The sequence below is a fragment of the Penaeus monodon genome, chromosome 8 (genome assembly GCF_015228065.2).
Source record: "Penaeus monodon isolate SGIC_2016 chromosome 8, NSTDA_Pmon_1, whole genome shotgun sequence".
NCBI lineage: Eukaryota > Metazoa > Arthropoda > Malacostraca > Decapoda > Penaeidae > Penaeus > Penaeus monodon.
Window position 1 is genome coordinate 46,401,978 of NC_051393.1, and position 6,130 is coordinate 46,408,107.

General features: G+C 38.8%; 1 long non-coding RNA gene across 2 annotated transcripts; it reads right to left on the minus strand.

Annotated features, from left to right (window-relative positions):
- Positions 1-1,850: 1,850 nt before the first annotated feature.
- On the minus strand, positions 1,851-5,993 carry LOC119575829. 2 transcript variants are annotated; one of them, XR_005229013.1, is made up of 3 exons: positions 5,949-5,993; positions 4,237-4,332; positions 1,851-1,984 (listed from the first exon to the last, which is right to left on the minus strand). It is a non-coding gene; the product is annotated as an uncharacterized LOC119575829 (long non-coding RNA). The 2 variants fall into 2 exon arrangements; XR_005229012.1 differs by having other exon boundaries at positions 4,237-4,335; positions 5,949-5,972.
- Positions 5,994-6,130: the final 137 nt, after the last annotated feature.

Genomic DNA, 6,130 nt, shown 5'->3' on the forward strand with positions numbered 1-6,130 from the left:
ATTATAAAAAAGAGATAACGATGGTAACAGCGACAAAGAAGAGAATATAGAAGTAGATCGCAATTCTACATCTAAAGCATGCCATAATAAATTCACTGGTCATTCCTTCTTGTTGATCGTCACGTGAGTTCGGATCCGGAGATAAAAACACTGATAAGTATAATAGTAATAATAATAACAATAATAAAAATAGTACGATAATAACAATGATAATTGTCTTCCCTTTGTTAGTATTAGTGTTGGCATTACTATTAGCATTAACATTAGGAATAATATCAATATCAGTGTTAGTAATATTATTGGTATTTAGTTATTGCTGATGTGATAACTACTATGACTCTCCTTCTCCCACTATCTCTTGACCTCGCAACCTCCGCTAAAACACCCAACTATCACATCCTTATCCTGAACAATATTACTTGTATATCGCCCGGAGGGTTTTATACTGTTGATATCTATACGGCTGTGCTACTCACTCATCCTTGCCTATCCAAACCTTTCGCTTTCTTGTCTCTTCCTTATTCTTATTTTCATACTCCTTCCTATACTCACCTTAACTTTGATTAGTAAATGTTAAAAAAAAAAAACAGAGTTGGGTATCTCCCTTTCGTATTCTGCAACCAATGTCGTTCTACTTATATTTTCATTCACTATTTTATCATCAGTGAAAATCTGTATCTTCAGTGAAGGCGTTTCAGTACCAGTATGACTATATTATACATTTTCACGTACAGTTTAAACTACTTTAGTCAAATCATTGTTTTTTTTCTAGCCCTCCTTAATCTTTTGTCCACGAATCTGACATTTCCCTTCACCAAATATTGATCCCAGATATCTAAATGCCTTACTTTGCATCAGTCGTTCACTCCTTTGTAATGTGAAAGTCCTTTTTCCCTCTCTACTAATAATTATATTTATTGAACATTTTCTGCTGCGTCAACATCTAAGGTCATTAGCGGCGTATTCAATATATACCGATAGCATGTGGCTTGGAGGTAAAGTTAAGGATGTAGCAAAAAGGGTTAAGAATGAGTTAATGATTAGGGCAAAGTTAGTTTGAACAGCACTAGAGGGCAGTATGGTAGTGAAAAGGGTAGAGAGGGGGAGCTGCTGGGACATAGCATAAGGGAAAGGTTGTTAGAAGGGGAAGGGGCTAAGGGAGTTGGGAGCAGTATGATAAAAATTTTGCGGCGATAAGGGTTCACGACTAGGGAAGTGGAAAGAACAAGAGGATGCAGAAGGAAAAGGAAAGGCGGAGTAGAAAAGACCATGCAAAATTAGTAGAGGCGAAGACTAAGACCTGTGGAAGGAGAGCAGTTTATTAGAGGTTTCTGATTTTGTTAAGAGTATTTCAGAGTAGCTTGTACATTTTTTAAGGGAGTATTTAAAGTATATAAGCATAATCCTCTCGTATTCGTATATTAATATATTGAATCACCTTGACCCGGTTTTGGATAAACAAAGCATATCGCATGAATCTTCTAGCTGGAGAGATACTCTATCTCAAGAACATTTACTGTCTTTTCTTTAGTTCTGGTAGCAAGCACAATACAAGTATAAAAACCCTGCGAAATTAACAATTTCTTATTAAACTAACAATCCCATTCACAGAATGCAACACGGAACAAGTCCCTTTCCTCTGGACGAAATGGCCATTTGACCTGCTTTTTGACTATTTAAGACAGTTTGGCAACTGAAGGATTTAACATCACGAAGGCAAAAGATAATCAGGATGAAAACAAATACATAATAGGAATAAAATACAATAATCCTACATTAAAATGTTTCTCTAAAGGTCATTAAAAGAAATTACACAAGGGGGTACATGGTGCAAACCCTGTCTTACCTCGCTTTGCAAAGAACATCGGAAGGTTCATACGGCGATGCTTATGGAATCTCAGGAGCGCCCTTAGCTTGCTGGCTAGAGGAGTCAGAAACACACACACACACGCAAACACTCGAGGTCATGCCTAACGGTAGAAACCTGCAGAACACAATGGATTTTCAAGCAAAAATGCTTAAGAATCAAATGAAGCAAAAAAACAAAATGCACATTAAAAGATACAGACTCAATATCTAGTTACTTCAAAAAATATCTATTACGATGAATTGATTGATGTAAAGAAAAAACACTTGCACAAAATTATAAATTCCTTATCCTTATTATCGTGGGCGGTCTTGCGTTGCTTTTTGAAAGGATTAGTATGATTTAAATTTCAATTGACGATATTTTGGTTAAATCACAATTGGAAAAAACGACACCTTTTATGTGGAAAAACACGTTTCGCAAATTTCCCGGTGATTTTAACGGTGGAATGCATTTATATACGCTAATTATACTTATTGGAATCCAGACTGGGCGCTTAGAGAAATTGGAGTGGCTCCGTCAAACGATCATTCTGGCAACATGGAACTTGTAAAGCTTTGTTGTGATTAACGTCAAATAAGGATACGGTCCAATCACTATACTTGCCCTAAGAAGAGCGAGGTCTACTTCGTTTTAAGCGCCAACTGTCTCGTAGGCCTCGTGTTACCGAGAGCGACGCTCCCTCCAGAGACTAAATTCCAAAATCAGATTTCTTATATGTTTCCTCTATCCAACGATCATGAGGGATGCGTGGGGAACCGGGGGTTGCAGGGAGGGGGGTAATGGATGGCACTGGATGTCAATAGGAACCTGCAGAAATCGAAGAAAGTGATTTATGAAACGTTAAAAAGTCTATTTTTCGAAACCCGAGTCAGACATTGTCCGACGAACGCAAGTAAATAAGCACAAAATACGATTAAAATCTACCAATGAAACGATACGGACGTTCCCGCCATCTTTGAAATTTTACGGACCGACTCTACAGGAATCAAACCAATCGCTCGGTAAAAATCTACGGGATTTCACATAATCCAGATCCCCCGTGGTAATATATACACCTAGGCAGGGCGCTACGCCCCTGAAGCCCCGTGGGTTTAAGAAAATACAATCTATATATTCCCTAACCAGGAGGCTCTGCCCCTTTTGACCCCCAGGGTAAAACCACACATAGCGAAACACCGAACTTTTCTTCGCTTACGTCTATGGTTAGAACTCCTTGGTTTCTAATCACTTTTTTCGGCCTTTGGTGGGCTCAGATATCAGGCTGAGACAGATACTAATGTCTATTTGTTCTGTATACCCACTATATGGTTTTCAAAACGACCCGGAATCGACGCAACACACTTAAAATGAAACACTTCTCGCCGGAGTTTCTCAACGAATGGCGTCGCACGGCCTGTCAAATTTCCCGGTGGCAAAACGCGCATGCAAAATAGTGTAAATAATTACCAAACGTATAATAAAAGTAAGAGAATGAATCAAATATATGAATTCGGAAAAAAAACAGACACTAGTAATTATAAAATAATCGTTATCACAAGCGCGTAGTAATACATGGACTACTTGATAGTCCATGTATACAATGTGATTTTATACGGTATAGTAATGAGTTGCGCGTCCCGTTTGGTTTGGTCCTCGCAAGGGAAACATAGAGCGCTGCTATGCAGGGCCTATTTTCGCCATTTACCTGTATGCTTCCTATTCCATTTGTTAAGCTCTACAAGGTGGCAGTGTTCACTTTCCTCTATCTCCGTGCGTCGCTATCGCTAATATTAACCTATATTTTTTCAAATGCATTCAATTCATTGTTTGAATCTCTTTGTACGATAAATATATTGGTTTTGACGGTACTAACTTTCTACCGTCGCGCTTCCGTTATGACGTTGCATCTGCATACGTTCTGGACTTGTTAGTATTTATAGATGTATCTTGCGCCACCTAAATCTGTCAATCGGTTTGAAAATATATATATATATATATATATATATATATTTTATATATATATATATATATATATATATATATTTTTTTTTTTTTTTTTTTTTTTTTTTTTTTTTCTCTCTCTCTTTTTTATTATTATTATTTACACGTGTCCCTCTTTCCGCAGCGGAGTCGCACGTTTGACTAGGCTTTGTTGTTTGTTACAGAGTATAATCTGCTAATAACTGGTTATTATACATGGTCTCTCTTATCTTTAGACAAAACATTTATTATCGCCATTTCAGGTGTAATGTTCATGGTGCGCAGAAACAACAGGTTAACACTTTATTTATTAGGTATTAATGACCGTTCTAAATGTACCCATTCTTATGTCGTTAGCGGCTTGTAAAACACTCCGGTAACAGCAACAGAGATTCTGAACTCTTTACCTGATTCTCGTCGCCCTCGGGATAGCTGTCCGCAAGTGGAACTGGGGCAGGTACCGGCAGATTTTCCTTTTCCAACTTGCCATGGGTACAATCCTGCTGCTTTAACGAAAAAAAATGTACAGAGGTGATTCAGAATTGTATTTAATGATTAAATAACCTGCGTGTTATTGCAAATAATCGATGCAGATTCCTGGCTGCTCCACCCCCCTCCGCCTTTTATGTCTCTAAAGAGTATTAATATATTCTGCGTGTGGATACGTGGGGTTGTGGGGTCTGCAAAGGTTTCTGAATTGTTGACACTGTGGTTCATGTAACCATGAGGGCAGGTTACGGTTGGCAGTCCGTCCGCCGCTATATACGATGCTATTAGGTTTTATACGGGAATGGGCGTGTCTGCACTTCGGCCACTGTCCAGTCATGACACCACATTTATTTAAGTAACCGCACTAAGATTGAGAAAATCTAACGACTTTTGCAATTTAAAGGAAATCCTATTCAATCTGTGCAATTAAAGTATAATGTAAAAAAAATCACGAAGATTATTCGCGATAGATAGAAGTGATGTGAAGTGATATAAGAAATCGCAGAGGCACGCTGTCATTAGTTGAGCCTGAAGGGGATGAGGATTAGGACTTGGACTTTTTTTTTTTTGGGGGGGGCACACCTATCTCCCATACAAACTTACTGATATAAAACTAATGAAAACTAATGTAAAAGTTTACAACAGGGCCGCACTCGTCTGACACTATCCCCACTAACGAACTAAACTCAAACTACACGAGTCTTCTGGACCGTTCTGATCACCGTATTTCCGACCCATATTTCCCTACACCGAAACGTGTTGTTTTATTTCCAGTTTGCACTTATGCTTGCAGCATTAATATCTTTAAAATGAGTCCATGGTGCTGTGCTGAGCCAATAGATTTTCCAAGGAGATCAATGTATGGTTTTACAAAATTTGCATATGATAAATCACACCACTGACAAAACATTTCACCGGTTGGTGTCACTCAAGTTCGAATACAGTGCGGTACCTGGCGTCACACTTTCTGTACCAAATGAATCGCGTATCATTGCGCCATACAATGACGTCATGCCAGATTTTATTCAGTGGTGATGAGAGAAATGAGTTTGGTAAATGAAACAATGTGATCTTATACGGTATAGTTTTAGTTCCACACGACTATACGGTATGAGGGAAACTGACCAAAAGTAAAATGACTGAATAAGTTAGCAGGGCAAAGCATGAAAGGTACCGGGAAATTACGGGATTTTGTGTATCTTATTCAGATTTTACCCCAAGAGGGGGTTGCAGGGGGTTGTGCCCCCTGCAGTGACTAATTCTATGTATATTATATTTTGTCAGGGCCAAGAATGTGGGGGGGGGGGGGTCCGCGGCATAATTTCTACATGTGTACTAACGGGCGAGAGGAACCAACCAAAATCAGTTATGCGACGCTATTCCAGGAAGTTACCCATAATAGTAAAACCAACAATATCTACAAAAAAATCCGACCGCTGCTAATAACAATAATGAACCACCCCGTGTTCTGAATAAACAAATAACACAAAGATCTCCTGGTTGGACGGGTGCTAATTCGAAACACGTGCTGTCTTCGCTTTATCTCTGGTAGCAGGCACAGCGCAAGCACAAAAAACATTGCGCGAATAATAGCATTTCTAAATAAGGAAGAACAAGCACAGAACGAAACTTAGGTTTCTGTCACTACGTCAGATCAAGGTGAACTAAGGTGAACTCTCGCCAACGACTAGAATTACCTATCCCTCCTGCCTCTTGACGAACTGACCGTTTGAACTACTTGTTAGCTATCTAAGGTAGTTTGACCTTTGGATGACTTAAAATGTGGAGGACCATACAATACAAAAATGAAAA